This window comes from Sturnira hondurensis, unplaced genomic scaffold (genome assembly GCF_014824575.4).
Source record: "Sturnira hondurensis isolate 20B ecotype Veracruz unplaced genomic scaffold, ASM1482457v3 Scaffold0000648, whole genome shotgun sequence".
Lineage (NCBI taxonomy): Eukaryota > Metazoa > Chordata > Mammalia > Chiroptera > Phyllostomidae > Sturnira > Sturnira hondurensis.
This window is the reverse complement of record NW_028073279.1, coordinates 4,437,168-4,459,856: the sequence shown is the minus strand read 5'-3', so window position 1 is coordinate 4,459,856 and position 22,689 is coordinate 4,437,168. Positions and strand designations below refer to the sequence as shown.

Sequence of the window (22,689 nt, the reverse complement as noted above, 5' to 3'; positions counted from 1 at the left end):
TTTAAGTATAACCTCTCAAAATCTCAATATCATCTGAAATACAGGGATGATAATACCTGTTGAAAAGGATTGCTGCAAGAATTAAACTGAGTTTCTTTTCTTTTCTTTTGCATAGCATTGAAGTGTGAGGTTTAGACTATTCCCTATCTTTTTCCCATTTAAAATGTTTCAAAATGGACTGTCACAATTCAGATCTATTTCGAACTTTGCCTGCCTTTTGACAGCTAAAGCCATCTACACCCATACAGCTTCCTATTTACATGATTTTACTTTTCAGCTCCTGCATTAACCTAAATTTGTTGTTACAGCAAATCTTTGCCCAGGAAGATGAAGTTGAAAATAACTATTGTTTATTTCAGAACTTCCTGAATTTATGTAGCTGAACAATTGATTTGTTCTCATTAGATAAATAGCCTCTTAGAATAGATCACTCACTGGGCTAATCAAATAATTGTTTACTTTTCCAAGACTTTCTTCAAAGCTTTTCCCTTACTTTATCCATTCATCTTATACAATTAGATTATGAATGTATTCAGAACCTCTCACCGAAAGACATGCCTTAAACTTACCCCCCAAACTTTACAAAATGCCACTTTGACTCCCCCAATCTGAGATGCTACTAAAATTCTGTCAAAATTCACTCAGGGTCATAAGTGGTTCCCTTTATTGCAATAAGCAATAAACTTGTTTTTTGCTTGACCAAGCAGGTTATTTTGCTGTTCTCTTCAGAGTTGGGAATCAATAATCTTGTCTATAAAAACTATTATCTAGACAAATGTAATTAATGACCTGTTATCTTTCCCAAGGTATTATGGTTTGTCTTAAGTCTGTGTTGTCTTGCAATCAATTCCTTTTTTACTAGAGTATCATTTCCTTGTCTTTTAGTTAACATTTAAAACTTAAGCTAAATGTTGCTCTCTACATGAAAGTTTTACTGAAACACTTGAACTGGCAACATAGGTCAGTCATGCTTCCACGCACCCTTAACATTTAGAAGACAGTCTTTCTATACATCCTAATGTTTTCTGATTGGTTTGCTACACATTTTACTTTCCCCGGGACAGGTACTCCTTGAATGTAGGGATTGTGCCTTATCTGGCTGGATATCTTGCCTTGAAGAATGAAAGAAGTTTACTACTTGATCAGTACACATTTGTTGACTGTTAAAGGAAAATTTAGCTTAGCTATTTAGAGGAAGAAGGGTAATAATGAAATATTTGTCAAAAGAAACTTGGAGTTTTTTAATAAGGATATCCTTTGCCTCCTCAATTGTATTTTTCTTTTTGTCCTAGGTAACCCTAAAAAGTGTTAACTTCTGAAGTAGGGGCTTTCTGAACCAACAAAACAGGACCCTGTCGATGTTTCTTGCCTCTGTCAAAAAGGTAATTTCTCATTTCCCTTCCATCTAGTAATTACCGATGACAATTATGAGCCTGCAGCTGGCCCAGCCTTTCCACTAAAATAGCAGATGACTTTTTTTTCCCTTCAGGAAAATTTTATCTCCTTTGGCATCAATCTAGATATAAATGTTGTCAGCTTCATGATCTGAAATAAAGGGTGAACATTTTGTTTAGCCGAATCAGAGCTGGTAGAAGGACCATATTTTATGATGCTGTGAAATTCGTGACACAATGATGGCTGATATAAACAAAGCCTGACATAGTTATGTGTCTTTAAATATTATGTACCCCTTATGCATAACACGTGCTTTATGGATAGCTACTATTAATCCAATACTTGAGCTCTTAAAGGTAGATTTATACTATAGCAATTGAGCTTTTTTCTTTTCTTCTTAACTGAATTCTTAAAGTTCCAAAACACTGTGAGAGTTCATGGCTAACAGGTTTTGACCAAGGCTAAATGAATGTTTACAGCAGTGAAACATTTCTTAGACAAGAGTATGTTGAGACATCAGAGAAGGTGGTAAGGAGAAAAATAAAGCAAAATCTAGAGAGTACTTATGACAAACAGTAAGCATGGATTGGCAGTCTACATTAGCAAAGTAAACTTTTTGAAAAGAGTGCAAGTGTATCATATCTCAGACTCCGATTATTTTGAATCGTTTGGAAGTATAATTATTTAATAAATATCCTTAGTGTTCAGTAGCGAGTCTCAGCTGTTTCCATACCTCTCTCTGGCTGCCATTTAAAGATGAAAGAAATACTCTTCCTTATGAGGTAGTTAGCCCTTTGAGCATTCATGTAACATTTGTTCTGTATCATGATGACAATAAGCATTATAACATATTTATGTCAAGCCCAATGACTCTGATTGTATGCCTCTGGGGTTGATCATATTTTTAGGAATATGGGTGGTAATCATAATAGCTTATCAGAACTGTGTTAAAGATTATAAGCTTTACCTTCAACATGTATGACTTGTGTGTTCCTTAACATGTATGGTCCTTAACATGTATGGCCCTTTACCATGTATGACTTGTATGATCCTTAACATGTATGGTCCTTAAATAACACTGTGAAGTAGTAATGCACCCATTTTATAGATGAGGTGGAGGATCAGCCAGAAGTGACTTTTTTTCTTTTTTAAATTAATTTTTAAAATTTAATTATTGTTCAAGTACAGTTTTCTGTCCCCCACTCATCCCAGCCCACCCCCCTGTGCTCCCCACCTCCCTCCTATTTCCACCCCCCTAGTTGTTCTCCATGTGTCCTTTATACTAGTTTCTGTAGAAGTGACTTTTTGAGGTCACATATTGGTGAAGGAGGAGCTAGTGCCAGAACTCAGAACTCCTTTCTTGCAGAAACAGTCCCTTTTGTTCTACAATACACAGACCCCAGTTAATATATTTTAAAATGATTACAGGAGAGATGTTACAGATCCTCCACATAGAATCTGATCAATGCTCATTTTGAGGAAAGTGAACTATATAGCATTAGTTTTAATTGCATTCTGCATTTGAGAACAGTAATCATGATTAGAAATTAAAAGATTGAGTTCAAATTGATTTTTTTTGTCTTTACAGCAACCAGAGAAGCTTCAAAAAGCCCATGGAAGGGCTTTTATCAGACTTGTCTTGACGTCTCCATACTGGAGTATCAAAGACAGCCCCAGTACTCCGTGCAATGTTAATCATATCAGGTTTGAATTCAGTCCTTTTTCCACGATGTTTCTACACTTTATAAAAAGAGTGTGAGAGCAAATAGTAAATGTCCATATATGGCATAACACAAATAATTGATAATATGGAATGATAGTTTCTGAGTGTTAGCATGTTCCAGGCCTTATGGTGAATGCCTGTTTTATATATACTGCTTCGATTAATGTTTATAACAACCCTACATCCATATTATGGGTGTGGAAACAGTCTCAGGAGAGTTAAGACATTTGCCTGAATTCACACAAGTGTTGGGTTCCTGCATTAGGGTTTGAACCCTGGTCTGTCTGATTTCAAAGTTCTTTGTACACCAAAGTAACTGCTTTTCTCTTATCACACCATGGAGCCTCAGAACTAGGAAGGGACACATGGGGAAGTTCTGATGGAGGGAAGATAACTCAGTGAAAAGAAAGCTTGGTAGGAAAAGAGAGAGCTGATGGCATGTTGGAATTATATGAGAACAAAAATCAAGAAGATTCTGGTCTAGGTTCTGTCTGGTGTAAATTAGCAGGTCTTTGGAGACGCGACATACCTATTCTATCATTTAATTTCCTTGTCTGTAAATGTGGGAGCTGGATTTAATTAATAGTTTCTGCATACGTTCTATGATTTCCAGAGATTCAAAGAGTGATATGCTTTCTAGGAGGGCACCACAACACAAAAAATCAAGGCACCTAAATATCACAAAAGGATAGGTAACTCTACCAAATACATTTTGGTACTAACTTAACAAACTTTTACTGTGCATTTGCTATATGCCATGAATTGACTACATACTCAGTAAATTGGATATACAGCTATAATGGAAAACACAGTCCACACCCCTAAAAAAGATCACTGTTTCAAAGGACAAAGCAGATTATTAAATGATCACATCAATAAATACTGAAATGCAAATTGTGATAAGTACTAGTATTAAATTTCAGGATACCCTCCTCTTTTTTAGGAACTACTATAAAGGGCACAACCGAGGGAGGGAAGGGGGCTTGCCTGGGGTGGGGGAGATCAGTGGGGGGAAAATGCAGACAACTGTAAATGAACAACAATAAAATAATTTTTAAAAAAGAAAAAAATTCAGGGTACTCTGAGAAACTATAATTCATAATCTAATTTCAAATAATATGGATATCTTTTTTCCTAAAAGATGTCTTTTAGGAAGTAACACTTAAACCAAGACCTGAAGTTGACTAGGAAGTAGGCAGAAGAGTGGAAAAATAGTCCAGGCAGGCAAAAATATGTGAATCTAGGAGGTGAAAAAGAATTTGGCTTGTGAGAGAAACATACCAGACCCATCTGATATACCAGATTCACTTGGACCCATGTGCTCCCCTCCTCACTCCGTCTTGGTGGCTGCCATATTGGAGACCCAGAGCATGTCCTAACCCTCATCCTCTCCCAGGGTCAGGCCAAGCTTTGGCAAGGCCTGCATCATGCTAACACAGCAGTTGCATGAGGAGGTGTTTGAAATGTCAAGGAGAAGCTGACTTTAATTCTACAGCAACTTTGCCAGAGCATACAAAAATTGAACTGATTCAAGTAATCTTAGAAAATTAGCAAACCCCTGATATGTAAACCTAACAAAAACCCAAACCAACCCAAAACAACAAAAAAAGACAAAAACGACCCACACTTATGAGTGGGAATACAAAGCTACATTATAAGATGCTAGCAAATAGATTCCCAAAGGAATAATTACTCGAAGAACAAGTAGAACTTATTTCTCATGTACAAAAATTATTACTACAAATTTATTATTGCAATGGCTTTAGCACTAGGTCAAAGGGAAAAAGCCACAGAATTATTTCGGTTCGTCTGCAGTACGTCCCAAGCCTGAGATGAAAAAAAGAGAGGAGAGGCTATGGCTGCGTCTGTGCCTGCCGATAGCAGGAGAAAGATGAGCATCGAGAGAGCTGCCTCTTCACCAGGCAGGGCAGACTGTGAGCAAAGCCATGTCTTTCTTGGGGGCCAAAGGAGAACTCCAAGAAAAGAAACTTTTGAGAAGACTAGGTGGAGGGTCAAAGAAGCTCAATCAGATGACCACTGAGGTCCCAGAGGGTTGAGACGGGCTTGCTTATAAGAGACTACCAAGAGTGGAGGCATTGCTTGTACCAAAAGGATGGATAAGAGACCTTCAGGGCCACATCTCCAGGGAACCTCTAAAGAATCCAATGAACAAACTGACAGTGACCAGAGGGGAGGAGGGAGAGGAAAAGAAGGGGAAGGGGCAAGCAGAGGAACATGAATAGAACATTCATGGGCACAGACTATGGGGGTATATTGACTTTGGGAGTGGGGGCACAGAGTAGGGGTGAGCAATAGGGAAAAAGGCAGGACAACTGTAACTGAACAACAATTTTTTTTTAAAGGGAAAAATAAAATAAAATATCAGATATTAAAAAAGAATCCAATTAAAGAGCAGTCCAGCTTTGGGCATTGGGCACTTCCAGGGGCCTCTAATGCTGGATTGCAATTGTTTGGGGTGCTTTTGACTGGGTTTTTTCTCTCCTCTTTCATTGTTTCTTTCTTTTGGACAATCCCTGGAAGAGGTGAGCAACAGCAGTCAGCAAGCAGACAGAGAGGCAGAAGGAAGAGGTAGAGAACAATGTAGGCCATTGCAGTTAAATGAAGGCCCCACCCAATTAGGTGCAGATTTTTCCTTTGAATGATTATGAAAAAAATGATACAATATTAGAACAGAATTATCTAATTTAAACCATAATATTGAATGCCTGAAAGTTACAAGAGAGAAATCTTATTAGCTAAACATGACCCCAGAAGCTGTGGGACCTGGCATTTCATAAAGGAGCAACGAGGGAGAAGACACAGATCAAGTTCAGCAGGATCTTGATAAAATGATTTTCATAATTACACTCAACCAGGTCTAACTTGTTCATAAAGCCTTATAGATAATTTTTAAGGTTATTTTCACTACAAACATTCATTTTACTCCCTAAATTTCACAGCTAACCTTGCCTGTCCGTAAGAGATACTGAATTTGACCATTTATTTTAAAACATAAAAAAATTGTACAAACATATTACTATTATCTTGAAAATGCTTTTCTTAAAACATTTAACATTTTTCTTTTAGGTATTTAAGTTTTAGGTATTGCCTTTAGGCTGATACCAGACTCACAATTTTTATCTCATTTCACTTGTTTTCTCTCATGAGTTCAGGATAAATTTAAAAATAAAATAAGAATGGCCGACAGAAACCCAGTATCACTGAGGCTGACAGAATCCGTCCTTCTCAGCTGCCTAGCAGAAGAGGGCATGGAGAAGCCTAGTATTATACTTGTGTTTAGTATTATACTTCTAATTAGCAGTGAACAATATCACTTCTGCTTGTATTTACTGTTCAAAGTAAGTCTCGTGGCCATGCCTAATTCCAGGGAGTTGTATGCCCAGAAGGAATATAAATGGGAAATCTTGGTGATTAGTTAGACCGTCTTTCACAAACAAGAACTTAAACAGTCCCATTGTTTTTACTTGGTTTGATCCACGTGCTTTCATATTTTCCACTACCTATAATTTTCACTCTGGGTTGACGCCTAGGACATGATGCATTCTAGGTCTAGAGGGGTCCAGGCAGCATCTAAACCTGGATTTTCCTTCTCTTGACCTTCCTGTTGTTTCTCCTTCAGCTCTGGAAAGCCCTGGAAGCTTTCCTGATACCATAGTCTGCATCCTTGCCTGATCACAATCCTCTCTATTCTATAATTTATGCTCAAGTCAGTCCTCCAAGTTTTTCTCTGTTTCTTAAGGGAAAAATTTTGGATTCAGAAGCCTTTTTTTCAATAAAGATTTCAAGACTGCTTGAAATGTGCTTAGAAAGAAGTCCAATTTGAAACCCAAACCTGAGTAACGATCCCTTTGTTCTAAGCAAGAACTGAATTCTCCCTGAAGAAAATAAATATTATTCTTTTTGATGTTTGAGAAGTTACAAGACCACAAGATTTAGAGGAAATTGAGAGGACATCAGATAATATTTTTAAATAGTTATTTTGCTGTACCTATCTTCCTTACTGAGCTACAAGATTTACGAAGGCAGGGACCACATTGTTTGACTTGACATTGCTAAGCCAAATACTACTTGAATAAATGAAGCCATGAATAAAAGAATTAGTAGGTCACTAAGATAGTTACTTACACAAGTGCAAGTTGGTTAGTAATTTTGGATAAAAGAGGGAACACATGTAAATTTACAATATGATTTAAGGTTCCAAAGTTAGTCTTACAAAATAAAAGAGTAACTAAGTGTGGCCCGGATGAGCAGGAAGCTCACTCTGGTGAAGAAAATACTTGAAGAAGCCTGATTGGGGCAAGAGAGGCAAGCCCGCAGAGGAGATTCTTTTGAGTGAATGTCGTGAGTGTATGTTTGTGATATAGTCTCTTCTGTAAGTCAGCCAGGCAACTGCTCGGCTAGCTGTCTGCTGAGCAGCGCAGTACCAAGTAGTAGACAAGAGTCTCACACAGTGACTGTGCTATTCACTCAGCTTTTATTGAATGCAGGTTCACTCAGAGTAGAACATCAGCACACATTAATATGCTACTCACACTCTAACAGTCTAAGAGAAATATAACACATATACACAGCAATCAATGCGAGATAATGAACCTGAGTCCCAGAGTCTCAATTTATAGGTCCAGGAGACAGCACGGTGGACAAAGGGGTTGTCAGCATCTTGCAAGGAAGGGCCTCCAGAGCAAGGTGGGCAGCAGGGCAGTTGAAGTCCTCAGTCCAGCAGGGCAGAGCCTCTGGTGGCTGATGCCAAGGGAGATCAGCGTGACATAGAGCAGCACCTGGTGTGTGGAGCTTTGCTGTCTCAGCAGGGGTCTAGAACCCGCCTTAGTTATACCCTGAGATACCTCGAAAGTGATGTGCTCCACTCTTCTAAGTCTTTTTGATAAATGTCTTGGCACTCCTGCTGGCAAGTGGTGAATTTGCCCAGGAGCCTGTCTGTTGGTGGTCCCATTCTGCAGACATGACTATTCTGATCACATGTGCAGGTACCTTAGGTGTGTCTCCTTGCCATGTGTCTATTCTGACCATGTGGGCAGACATCTCTCCTTGCCAGATTTGTTTGTTCTAACTTAGGTAGTTTCCCTCTTGAATCAAAGTGTCACGGCTGATGGACAGCCATTTTGGTTGACATAAGTGACTCCACTTTGTTTTATATACTTTATGCTGTCTTCGTCAGACCAATGCCATTTTATTGGTCCTGCTCTCCACAGTGAGACCCTGCAGGAACCACTGACATAGCTTCTGGCCAAGCACTGGGAATTTCTCCTAAATTCCTTGAGTGGGGAGGCTATGAAAAACAAAAAGAGCAGGTTGCCTAGGAGGAGCCACATATAGAGATGGACTCTTCCTGCCATGAACCACGCAAGGCTGGCTGGAGGGTAGGGGTGGGTGTGGAGTCCTTTCTCAGTTTAAGGGCCACAGGGCAGTGGAAAAAGAACCCACAGACATGGATGAGGAAGTGGTAATGACTCAGACAGCAGCTCTGTTGACCCCATGGCACTTCCGAGGTCAAGAATTGGGTCTTATTCATTTTGGGTCAAAATCCACCAGGGACTGTTCAGGTAATGCAGAGAGATTTGGATTCCTCCAGTGACGAGTTCAGGGGTCAGAGGTCATGAAGATTATTACCCGTGCTAAAGCCTGAGGAACTTTAGAAATAAACATCACACACTGGGGCTTGTTGCTACATCCTGGCAAGTCTCTCTCACACTGGAAGACTCAGATGAACCGGGCAGTCTGCTTGTGAGAGGGAGATTCTATAAAACTCTTTGGAGGCATGTTTTGTGAAGACACTGGAACTCTTCACAGATTTGGAATGAATTTCCTGGAATTCCTCTCTTATCAGCCAGGAGGCAGTCCAAAAGCATTAAAACCTTGATGGCATGAAACTGGAAATGTCCAAAATCAGAATGGGTGACATTTAACTTTTCCATTTATAATTACATAATACTGATTTAATTTCAGGTCCAAAATATATCACTCTGTACTGTGATATCGTTGGTGAAAGCTGTTCAGAATTTGGAATTGGAAGTTTCTTTGTGTCTAAATGATCACAGGCTTTAAGGTAAAAAAATCTCCCAGCTGGTTCCAATCATAAGGGTAAAACTTTTCTCTCTTGTTCCCAGAAGCTTGCACTGGCCTATTTATTTCATGATTATCTATGGAAAGTTAAGCCCTGTTTTTATGCATGTTAAATTCCTCTTTATGGAATTATCAGTAATATAAAAAGCAATTATATAAAATCAAATTATAAAAAGTGATTGCATTCAATAAATTTCTAATCTATAGTTTTTGTTAGCCCTTTAAAAGAAAAAAGTACTGAAAATGTCTGAACTATATTAGGATATGGTTTTTTGAAGGGTGATCAAACAATTGTATGACAAGTAACTAACCGTAGAAGTTACTATGTTCCAGTTCCTTTGTAATAGGGTTGCCAGTTTTAGCAAATGTGTATCTGACATGAATCCTGGTCACTGGGGGTGCCCCTGATGGTTTTTCTAAGTCCACCTTCAGAGGTCAGGCTAAGTCTGGAATATACTTATCTTTAGAAAAATTATTCAGCTCTCTTTCCAGCCTGCGCCAAGCCATGGGCATCTCTCAGGACAGGCACAAGGGCCCCAAGACCAGGGACAAGAGAAGGCCCTACCACAAGAACAAAAAAGTGTGAGCTGGGGTGCCCTGCTGCCTTGGCCCTGCCGCATATACACAGTTTGTGTGTGCCGAGGCAAAAGGAAGTACCGAGCCTTGAAGGTGGACGTGGGCAACTACTCCTGGGATGCAGAGTGTTATGTGTGCAAACCAAGGATTATTGATGTCATCCACAATGCACCCAATAATGAACTGGTTGGTACCAAGGCCATAATGAAGAACTAACTGATCGTGCTCCTTGACAGCCCACCGTACTGACGGTGGTTTGAATCCCATTAGGCATTGTCCCTGGGCTGCAAGAAGGAGGGCCAAGCTGACTTCTGAGGAGGAAGAGATTTTAAACAAACAAACAAACAAACAAAAAAGAAAACGCAGAAGAAATATGATGAAAGGAAAAAAGAATGCCGAAATCAGCAGTCTTCTAGAGGAGCAGTTCCATCAGGGCAAGCTTCTTGCAGGCATTCCTTCAAGGCCAGGCCAGTGGGGCCCGGCCAGATGGCTGTGTGCTAAAAGGCAAGGATCTGGAGTCCAATCTGAGGAAAATTAAGGCCCAGAAAGCCAAATAAATCTTCTTTCCCCTTTTCTTTAAAGCTCATGTTAAGATAAACAAAATGGTCATATAATAAAGGTGCTTATTCTTGGGTAAAAAAATATCCATTGCTTATCATAAATTCAAATTTAACCGGGCATCCTGTACTTTATCTGGCAACAGTACTTTGGAGGAACTGGCTGCTTGCCATGACACTAAAGTATTATTGTAATTTTTCATTCTGCATTATACTTAGGTCATTAGGCTTACTTACTCACAAGAGGGAAAAGCAAATTAAATTGGACAGCAAAATATCACCAAATGTGATTACCCTGGACTTTTGCTCTCTTGGTATTTTCCTTTGCATAATGCTGAAATCGGTTCTGGTTGAAGAAAATAATTTGTTGTGAAGTATTTTGGGGTGGAGTAGCTCAGGGTTTTGTTAATGGAGCTATTTGGGAAGACATACCTGTCTCCTGGCTAAGCTCCACTCTAACCAGCACAGTTTTTCACTCTAGTGTCTGAATGTGCCCTTTGAAAGAGGAGACAGTTTAGGCTTACTGCCATTTATGTCTTGGAAGTTTAGAGTTTTGCATCTTTATAGAACCCAGGCCCATACTTAGGGACAGGAATTAATGTTCTCATTATATCAATAGGCCCAGGGAATTTAGATCAATTTAGTAATCCCTCACATATTTATGGTGAAAGCAAGTATAAATTGCAAGCTCGAATTCTTAATGAGTAGAGAAAACTAGAGGTTTGAGTTTGATTTGTTTGGTTTTCTTATTCGCAGTAATGAAAGACAGTGTATTCAACACTCAGTACGCTGTGGGCACGGGATAAATAACCTAGAGTTGTCATTTTCCTTATCCTCACAACTTTGCCATCAGATGGGTATTATTAGCTCCAGTTTATAAATAAGTTTTAATCTTTCATCCCTGGTTCATGAAACTCACATATAAAGCTTAATTTTAAACCAAGTTCTGATGTTAAAACTTACATTTTAACCACCACACTGTATTTCTTACAATTTGTGTGCTGATTTTGCTTTAGAACCTGCACAATAATTTGTTTTACCTTCATTCCAAGTCATAATTCCTTTCCCCAGATGTTAGGCATATTGAAGGTTTTTTCCCTTGGAATTCGGACAAGCAGACCAGACACATTCTTCTGGGAAACGGGAACCTAGCGACTATTTTCCTGTGTGAGATGAATCACTGTTCATGCCCATTGAGGGGTCCACAAGTGTAACTCTCCAGATAACTAAGTTTCTGTCACTTGACATTTTCCACCTCAAGGCCAAATTCCTTAAGAAGTGCTGATGTAGGCCCAGCTTGGCCCACTCCTTGCCCCTGATGATTTGATCTGAATCATACTCCCATGGAGAATATTACCATGATATGTGAAAAGCACAAGTCCAAGATCAGAAGTTGAGGGGAAGGGGCAGTAATGAGAGTAATCTCAAAAAATGAGATTAGCACATAGCGTAGCTCCTTTTCCTCAAGCAAACAGGTAGAACTCAAATGCTCTCCCTTCAGTGACCTCCGAATAATCTGAATTGGGAAACTGACACACGGGGAATTCACAGGTTGCCGAGCATAGTGATCTGATGTACGGTGCTTCCTTTTGTTTCAGGGGGCAGGGGGTACTACTGTCCTTCAGTAATCAGGAAAATAAAGATGAAGGAAGGCACAACATGGAAGTACAATTTGTGCACTTTCCTCCTAGGTTGCTGTTTACACTCGGCTCACCCTGGGCATTACTGTATCAAGAAGGAAGCTACAACACTCACCTTTTGCAGGATCCCTCTCGTGCCCAATTTTGATCGTTGCATTAAATGTTACCCTCGAGGCTGAGAGATTCATACGTCTGTTGCTTGTCTGTAAACTTTGGCCACAATTGCTGTAATTGGACTAATTCATGAAACAGGGGAAGTAGTTCATTGACATCATGATTTTCTAGTCCTCTGAGGAAGCCTATTAGGTAAATCAATGTTATTTTTTCATCATTTTGTAAGTGCAGAGACAGAGGCAAGTTTATCTCTCTTAATAAACTCTCAAAATAGAGCCAAGTATTTTCTAAAGGTAATGCACACTATGTTGAAAAACACATGGAACTGGGAGTCAGAAGATTTACTGGCGTTTAAACTGTTATTACCCGCCTGTATGATCTTAGTGCTTAACCTTACTGAGTTTCTCTTTCCTTCTCTGCAAAATGAAGCAGCTGAATGGTAAACCTCAGCCATTCCATCTAGCTATAGAATTTAATGATGCTTGTGCAAGGGAGAGCCATTTACAATAGTTAATTATTTTTAATTAAATCATTTTTAGTGTTATTCTGTTACAGTTGTCCTCATTTTCCTCCTTTGCCCTCTTCCGCCCATCCTATGCCCTACTTTCACAGTTGATTCCCACACTGTTGTCCATGTCCGTGGGTCATTCATACATGTTTCTGTTAAACCAACATTAAGCACTTGCTGAATGCCATGTACCAACACTTTGTGCCCAAGCCCTGAGCAGCAGCAGGTGCTACCAGACCTTCCGATGCAAGAAATGACTAAGGCCTGTAGTCCACTGTTTGTATGTTGTTCTGGCAACTTTCCTCTTGTCATTTTAAAAGTGCTAATTGTTACAAGCGAATTTATAACAACTTTGTATACAAAGATTTTGAGAAGTTTATATCAGCCTTTGGACTATTGAAGATATTAAGGTGTCTGAACACCTGGTGTGTATCTTGAACATACAGATGGTAAGAGTTCAATCAATATTCAATGAATTAATTAAAATACGGGTTATCACTGAGATAAAAGTTTTACCTTTGGTTAAGTTTATACAGATTATGTTAAGTGAAGTAAGTCAGTCAGTGAAAGACAAATACCATATGATCACACGTATAAGAGGTGAGCAAACCAAATAAACAAAATAAACTAATGAATGAAATAGAACCACAGGCATGGAAACAGAGAATAGACAGAAAGTGACCACAGAGAAGGAGGGAGAGGGAGAATGGTGGAAAGAAGGGGGAGGGACTAGACAAAGAACATGTACGAGTGACCCACGGACATAGACAACAGTGTGGAAATTGACTGTGGGAGTGGGAGGTAGAATGGGTGGAGGAGGGCAAAGGGGAAAAATTGGGACAAATGTAATAGAACAGTAATAAAAATGATTTTAAAAATTTAAGAAAAGAGTTACAAAGAAAAAAGTTTACAAATATGAGAGTATCTTCATGTTTGGCGATGTCATCCATACTCCATGGGAATTTGAGATATACTAATATTTTTATATTATATTTACATGATGTTTTATGATTTGTACTTCCCTTTCATTCACATTGCCCTGTTATATCCTTTAATCTTTTCAGGAGAAAACTGAAGTTCCAAGAGTCTAATTATGCATCCAAGTGTCTTCAGTTATAGACGGCAGGAGAGTATAAAAATACAATTCTTCGTTCTTTTCCACCACACAGGTATGCTTCTCTCAAAGTTTCCATGTGTCTCTAAGATAATATATAAAAAGTTCAAGGCATAGAAAAGGATGTGCAATAAAATGTATTTTTTCTTTTCCTGCTTATCCTGTGGGAAGGCAGGAGAAACACCCCTTTGAATGGGATGATTTTTTTACAAACCTCGAATGGCTTACTGAAGGCCACGCACTGTGTCAGGCTTGGCAGGAAGAGTGTGAGCAGGACACAGTCCCTGCTTTAATTTGTTTACTTTCTACTGCAAAAGACAACCTAGCAAATAGGGAATACTTTCAGCAGCGTAGTACCACTAGCGGAGATACTTCCTGGGTGTCAAACAGAGATACCAACCCAGTCTTGAGAGAGTCAGAGACTAGCCAAGAAAGTAACCAGCCAGGTTGAAATTTGGCTTTAACCAGGCTGGGGTGGTTTAAAATGTGTCCACAAACTTTTTGACATTTGCCTCAAAATACAGAGTTTAATTTTCCTCCCTTGAGCATAGGCTACACTTAGTGACTTATTTTTAAATAAAAGAATATAGCCAAAGTAATGATGCTTCTCTCTAAGAAGAGGTCATAAAAGACGCCTGGATTCTGCTTTGCGCTCTCGAGTCACTTCCTTTCTGGAAATCAGTTGGTGTGTTGCTGGGACACTCAGACAGCCATGTGCAGAGGCCCACATGACAAGGAGCTGAGGTCTTTGACTCGGGCACCGGCCTGCAGTGCCTGCGGCGTCACGGATGAGATATGAGACAAATTCACATGAGTCCTGTGTGGGAAAAGGGATGGCACAGCTACTCTCTCAAGGGGCGAGTAACTCAGAACGACCTGGCCACTCTCTCAAGGAGAGAGCACCCTGACCCTTGCCCAGACAGGCTTTTATTGGGTTTAATTTGCACAGGAATACAGGTACAGCTCATTAATCATTGTCAGGCAGTAAGGATCAAATAGTAAATAGCATACAAAGAACAATTAGGACTTCTTCTGAGTCAGGGTCTATCAGTTAAAAGGCTACAAAACTTTGGGAAACAAACTCATTTCCTGCTCAGGTCTTTATCATTTAACTAAGAGCATTCTTAGCAAAGCAGACTTCGCAGGATTTTACATATCCTTTCTCAGGTCTGATCACCCCAGGGAGCCTGCCCTTTCCAGCACAGGGCTGCACCGCCCTCCATCATTGTTTCAGGCTTAGGTCAGGCAGAGGAGGCAGACAGCCAAGGAATTTTCAGAGACTTCTCTTGGACTTGGGGAGTCAGGCTTCATCAAAGCCAAGGAGTGAGGGTCCATCATGCCTTTTCTCCATAGCCCCCCAGTCCTTCCCTGGGGCTTCCGCATAATCATGCCTGTCTTAGATCATTCCCCTCTTGGGGAATCTTACTTGTTATAGGCTAACTGATCAAGCATGGGAGGCCAGTTATGAAAAAGAGAGCAGAAGCTGCACACCTGCCAGGGAGATAAGCTTTGTCTCCTTATGGTCTGAAGGTTGCTCACTCAGCCTTAGCCATGTGGGGGTTACAGCTTCTGAAACCAGGCAGGGCGGTTCCCAACAGTCTTTGCCAGTAGGTGGTGAGGAACAGAGACTGCTGCTGTCTGGGCGAGCCGTCCCGGAAGTGGATTCTCCATTCTGAGGCAAGTCGTCAGGTGACAGGAACCATGGCCAACAGCTTGACTGTAAGCTTATGAGAGACCCTGAGCCAGAACCTCCCAGGTGAGCTCTTTCCAGGTTCCTGACCCATAGAAATTGTGAGATGGTAAACATTTGTTGTTTTAAGCTGCTAAATTTGGTTAATTTGCTATACTGCGATAGATAACTGTATGCAACCAATGGGTGTGGTGGTGAACGTGTTCTAGGTCAAGGCAAGAGCATGTGCAGAGGTCGAGAAGAGAGGACACAGTGTGTTTGAAAAAATGAGAGCAGGTAAGCACAAAGGGAGCCTGAATTTGGGGAGAAGGAGCTGCGGAGGTGACAGTGAGGTAGGCATATCAAGAAAGTTTTTATAAAACATGAAAAGGAGTTAGGAATTCTTCCTGTGGCCTGTAACATTTACTAAACCCTCAACATGGTATAACTGGCATAAAAGAAATGACCTTTTTATCTTACTTTTCCACTTTCTATAATAACAATTTTTCTTTGGCTAAAATTATTAATAAAATCCTAATCACTGTATAAGTGCCCAGCAAAGTAAAAGCCACAAATTCCATGGGCCCTGGAATAGAGGAGTTAATGATCAGTAGAGTATACTGCTCTTTTGCCAGGGCTTGGAAGGAAGTGACCAGAGGCTTCAGCGGGGAATCTCCTTTGAAACCTTACACATTCCACACCTCACTGAAGTACTGGGCTGAAGGAAGGAGGAGGTGAGTGCAGGCTTACTCTGCCAATGAACTATAGTTTATATCAGGGGCGTCGGACTCATTTTCACTGGGGGCCACATCAGCCTCACGGTTGCCTTCAAAGGGCCAAATGTAATTTTAGGGCTGTATAATTGTAACTACTCCTTAACAGTTAAGTGAGAGCTGAGCGCTGCCACCAGGTAGAAACAAGGTCCTGGGCTGGAAAAACAAGATGGAGGGCCAGATTTGGCCCCCTGGGCCTTGTGTTTGCCACCTGTAGTTTAAATGGTAGTTCATTCTGGCACATTCCTGCTTGTAATCCCAGGGAGAGAGTGGTCATTAGATTTCTCTAGCTTTGGGTCATTTGACCATCATAGCTACTGTGTGGAATGCTCTCACAGTACCAAAATAATGTGTGAAGGGATCACGTGAATGGGCATTACTCCTGCCCACATCTAAAGCTTGTCTTTGCATTTGTCTGATCTGCACTTTTGTGCCTTTAATTTGGGACATCTGATGAGAATTCAGTTACTAGTTGAAGTATGTATTTTCTTCTGGGCATTTCCATCAAGTGTTGCTTGTTTAAAAGGTAGTGTATGTTGGAAGCTCCCAGTTAAGTGCCTCGGTCCCAGGCATGCAGTGTGCTAGTGAATGCAAGCCTGGCAGTGAAGTTGGAAAGTGCATCCCAGCCTTGAAAGTGCAGCTTCCACCCAATTTCTGCCAATTATCATCCAGAAAAGCAGATCTTAATAACTCCAGATCTTCCAGTTTTTCCACAGAAGCCAGCAATCCAAATTTTTATGTGATATTTCCTGCCTTTTAATTGCTTAAACTGTGAATTCAGTTTGTTAGATACTGTGCATGCTAACACTTGAGCAAGCAAAGAACAGATAAACCAAAATAAAAAAATACATGTAGGGTACATGCTGCTCATGGTTTGCTATCTCTGTATACACAACATAACAGCTCTGCCTCCTTAAAAGTCATCTTGCAAAATCAACCAGAGTGTTCTAACTAAAACAATTCTGTCCGCTATCCTTTCTCTGCTTCCCCTTACTTAATTCCAAGCTCCTGTATGCAGTCTATGAGGACACTTTGAGATCTGTCCTTTGCTTCCTCCTCTGGTTTTCTATCTGACCATTTCCTTAATTGTCAGCTGATCATATGTCCACTTTTCCTAGAAAACTTCAGATTTATAGATGTTGTTTGAGGGTTCTGTATTTGTCCAGGATTTTCCATGTATTCAAATAAGCTGGAGTGGATCAATTCAAGGTTGTACTTCCAGGTTTTGGCATGTCTTACCTAGAGAAGATGGGTTGCTTGTACATCAAAGATGTTGATCAGTGCTAAACATCTTCTTTGTCTAAGCCTTTCTAAGCATAACAAAAATATCATCTTCCTTTCAAAGACGTGATGCAGAATATTTGTTAATAAAAAAATGATGGCAAAGGCAGTTCACACTTTTGTGTATCAGAGGGTAAAGGGGAAAGTATTTAATGTTGCCAACCATTTGTACTGTCTTAGAAGCTGGTTAAATGCAGACCTTTATACTATTTATATAAATATTGCAAGAATAATTATTCTCGTACAGTTTGTAACATTTAGATAATCAATTGTCAGTGTTTCTTCAATATACATAGATATATCTTATTTTAAATTTTGAAAGAACTTTGTTTTTAAAAATATGGTCATTATTGAATATATCTACATTGTAGAGCCACTAACATAATAATAATAATAATAACAACAATAATAACAATTTATGTCAATATCTAAATGTTTTTAAATTACATGATTTAAATTATTTTTGCATTCCTTTTCACTTTCTCAAAAGTGACCCACTTCAGACAACGAATTATGTGGCCTCCTGCATTCTAGCCATTCAAAACAGCTGGTCATCAGCTTAGTACACCAAACTGTTTCGCTAAGCCTTTGCTCACACAAGTTCCTCCATGTGGCATTGCACCATATCTACTTCCATAACATCTTTACCTCCTCTCAAAGTTTAATTTATACTCATTATTTAATAATTAGTATGGGTCAGTGTATATTTGTGCATGTGGCAAAGAACAAATTTTACACAAGTATAAAGTACTATGATATAGCCAATTATATTTGTTTAACATTCAACTAAAGCAAAATTTAATTTGGAGATTATGATCTTCAGAAGAATTTCTATTATAATAATCTGTATAGGTGACTATTTTCCAAATTGATTTCAGGTTACTGATGCCTATATTCTGCCTCACTTAAATTTGTGTTCTCACAGTGCTAGTAGATATCTGCTTAATAACCATCTATGATACAAAAGAAAGAATACATAAATGAATATGGAAAAAGAGAAGAATGTGATCCAACTTCCTCTTAGCGCCACATTAATCTTCTGGCTATTTTCCCCCAAAATAGAAACAGAGAGCAATGGATTTTATCCTCACTTCACATGAGAAGGATGTTTCACCACCCACACATTTCTATTTCTAGCCTAGTATGTACTCCGTGAGGGCTGTGGGCACCATTGACCTCTGCATCTCATAATAGTGCTGCTCAGAACAGCACAGTGCCATGCTCATCCTTCCTGTCCCCTCAGGATACAGTTCAATTTCTTGGCTGTTATTTACCAAAGTGGTGTTTTCCTTTCAGTTGATACTAGAAAGTAGAGCGGAAATTTTAGTTTGCATTTTGCATTACTGGCTCAGCAATATGGAACATAAAAGGCGTCTGTCTGACATCTCTCTTTAGGATTAGAAAACCCAATGCTCGGGCTTCAGCTGGGAAGCAGAAAGGATAAGGCTCTAAAATTGTTTTGTCCTTCGTCAACAACATATGGCAGGAATTGACTCTGGAGAAAATAAGAACATCAATCAGGGACAATGCAATTGCAGCAGACTGTTACGGCTCAGTTAGAGACATCACCATGGTATGAGTTGCCAGTATTTTGCAGTCACTTTCTCATGGATGGAGCTCAGAAAATGTGAGCACTAGCTCTTTATATGAAAAATTAATGATGGTGCTGGGGGAAGTTTCCAAAATACATATCCATGCATCAGTTGTATAAAAAATACCATTTATGCAGATTTGGTGGCAACTGCTGGTAAGAGTTTTTCTAAGCTTAATAGAGAGAAAGAAAAGATGTTGAATACATGTGCCATTAAAATAGAAATTAAACCCTTTAAAATCAAAGAGACAAGTGTCTGATGAGAATGTTACAATCATCAGGCAGGTTTCGTGTCATTTTCTATAAGTCAATGATTTCACCTCTCTCAAGATCCACTGCGTACACAAAGCCTGCCTTTGCTGGAAACGAGATGTGATCAGCGTTTATAATCACCGAGGGGTCTCTATGGAAATGCCACCCCATTTCTTTAAATTATGAATGAGAAAACAAAGGTAAGATATATCCAGCTCTATTCAAAAATTTTTAAATTGTGCTATTAAAACATTAGAAGTAGAGCAACAATATGAATGTACTTAGTGTCACTAAGGTGTATACTTAGAAAAGAGAGAGAGAGTATGTTAGAAACAGAATGGAGACATTAGTTTGTAGTACCAGCCCTTATCTTACAGAGGAAGAAAATCAGTCTCTTGGAGGTTACATTTAACCGGCAGGACATAAAGGCTGGGAAGTGTAAGTGGTGGGGCTGGCCAAAGCTTTCACCTAGGGGTAGGGAAAAACTCCCTCACCAAACGTGTTTTGATTATGTCTCACAAATCACGTTAGTCCAAATACCCATGACATATTTGCTGAGCACTTACTACAAAGTGCCTGGGCACCAGGGAGTGGCTTTGGTATGAGTGAAGCGATGCCAGTTCCGCTGTAATTGTAGACACAGTCGCCTCTTCTGCAGTTCATGGCAGCTCCTCCGATTGCAAATGCCAAAGCCACACACAGTTATCGCATTAGTACAGTAGCATTTTATCTGTTACTATTACTTACCTTATTAGCAAGGGATAAAAATATTGGGAAATCTTTAGCCTTTACTGTTCAAGTTATCTAAGAAAGCCTCACCATACACACAGTAGAGATAAGCTTCAACAGAGAGGGGAAGTAATTATGAAATGTTTTTGACATAATTAGTATCTTGTAAGTATTATAACTTTATTTATTTATTTATCAATTTATTTATTTATCAAATAATTTATCAATTATTTATTTATTACCAATTTATCTGCTATGCACCAGACACCTCTTAAAATTTTAGATACATCGTACCATAGGTGTGAGAAAGATAAAATTTCTGTATTTGAAAAATGCATAGTTGAGTCCAAATGTATATAAGTGAAGGAACATGAAGAACGGTACACTTCTCTATAAAGATTCTATCTTATTTGGCTTAAACAAACTTAAAAAAGTAAACTTTGTAGCCAAAATCATTGATCTTTTTACAATTAAAAGTTCTTTTAGAACCATTGATTAGGGTAGAAATTGAATGCTAGTTCCGGAATTGCTCACAGAGGGGGAGAAGCCCGGATCTAGGTAGTAAAGCAACTCTCAGCTCAGTTTTGATTGGAAGTGTCTATTTTGAGGTTTGCACATAGTTCACTGGTTAGTGTGAAGAGCTTCTGCATAATTATTTTTTCTCTTTTAGATGTATCATTGTTCTCAGATGTGTTTATTCAGTTTTTACTGGTCTGGGGTGAGCTCTAGACATTGGAATTTTTTTAAAAAAGTCTCCCCAGGTGATTCTGGCATGCCAGTATAAAGAACTGCTGGCGTATCATTGTTCCTCAGAGAGTTATACTCATTGCTCAGATCAATTTAGATGGCGCTTGATAATTTTAAGTTTTAATAATTATGGTTTTTACATGTATATGAGAAAAATATATAAGTAGTTTTGTACATATGAATACACTAAACAATAAACAATATTGTGTAGTATAAGTAAAAGAGTATAAAAAGTAGGTTAGTTCAATACAGGTTATCTACCTATGTATAGATCTGTCAGTACCTGTATGTATCTATTTGTCTATCTATCTATCTATCATCTATCATCTGTCTGTCTATCATCTATAAGAGTGTACTTGGAAAAGGTCAAAAAATAGGGTATAAATGGCTAAGTTTTAGAAAACCCTGAGCTAAATTATAAGAAAGAGAGAATATGAAGGACCAAGGGATTTTTTTTTCCTGATAAGATTAATGATGATGAGATGGAAGGTAAATAGGGAAGAAAAGTGATATTTTCAAGTATTCTTTGTCAGTTGCACTTGGATCAAGATATTTTAGAAAATGAAAAAATGTGGTAGGTTGATATTCTTTTGTGTAAACAAAGAATCCTTATTGCTACTCTTGACTGGGTAGGTTGCCAACACTTTTCTCTGTAGAAATGGACTGGATTAGGTTGGCCATGAGTCAGACATACTCAGGCACTAATTGCTACTTGTGAGCATGGGTACGATCTGTATTGTTATAGCAAAGGGGACAAAAAAGTAATCCCCAAGAGGTAAATGCTGCATAAAATCAATGTGGGCGAGAGCTATTTTTATTAGCTCCATAGATGTCACACTGTCTGCTCTAAGAACAGTGGCTTGGGGTATAAGTAGTTTTGTGAATCTTGACATGGTGAGATCAATAATGGCAGGGAGATTATTGTTTGAAATCCCAAAAGGTAATTGATTGCCACTGATTAACCAGAAAATTAAGAGTGACACAATAGTTTTATCTTCCATAGCAAGGTTAGGATAATAGTGATGGCTGGAGGAACACGATGAGGAACACTCTGCGGATGAGCCTGTCTCATGGAGGAGAACACCTTGATGAGTCAGTGAGACCAGTCCGGGATGCTGCAGAGAGTGGCAGCATCAATCTCATATCTTCCATTTCTGAAAATGGTTAGTCTATTGTTTGAGGATATTTTATCCAGCATAATGATACTGACCAGAGTGGAACTTGGCAATTAAACTAATAAATGATGCTGCAAGGAGGATAAGTTTGTCACTGCACTGGACAAGATAAAGCTTACTTAGATTAGTGCTTTCTCTTTTTTGCTTTCATAGTGTGTGAACTTCTGACTTTCAGTCTTGCTCTTTGTCCTTGAAGTCAGTGTTTCCTTATTCCTTAATCTAAATGAGACAAGTTTGGAAATGAAATTGTTTTAGAGAGCAGTCTCTGCAGCTTCCTGCTCTTGCACATTAATTGAAATTAATATAACAATAAAGAGGTTAAGTGATTGACCCAAGTCTCTCAGCAGTGGGTATACTCATCCTAGTTGTCTGTTTTCCAAGAGAACTTGGGTATTTTGTCTGGGAGGAGAGCCAGGTACCACAGCCAAATGATTCTTGATCCTACTATAAATCACAAGAGTTACCTTGTTGCTGAGTACATATTTTGTGTTTATTAACCTTAGTGATCATAAAGAGCTGACATGATGGCAAGAAAAAATATGTACATCTTTTTCCCATTAAGATAGGTCTCTTAAGAAGTTTCCCCTTTGGAACTTAGTGTACCAGCTATACTGGTGTTCAAAGAGACATCATTTATCTTTTTAAAAAGATTTTATTTATTTATCTTTAGAGGGGAAAGGAAGGAGAAAGGGAGAGAAATATCAATGTATGGCTGCCTCTCATGAATCCCCTGCTGGGAACTG

General features: G+C 39.1%; 1 pseudogene; it reads left to right on the top strand.

Annotated features, from left to right (window-relative positions):
• The first annotated feature begins 9,725 nt into the window (after positions 1 to 9,725).
• Positions 9,726 to 10,353, top strand: LOC118985571 (40S ribosomal protein S8-like; annotated as a pseudogene).
• The last annotated feature ends 12,336 nt before the right edge of the window (positions 10,354 to 22,689 follow it).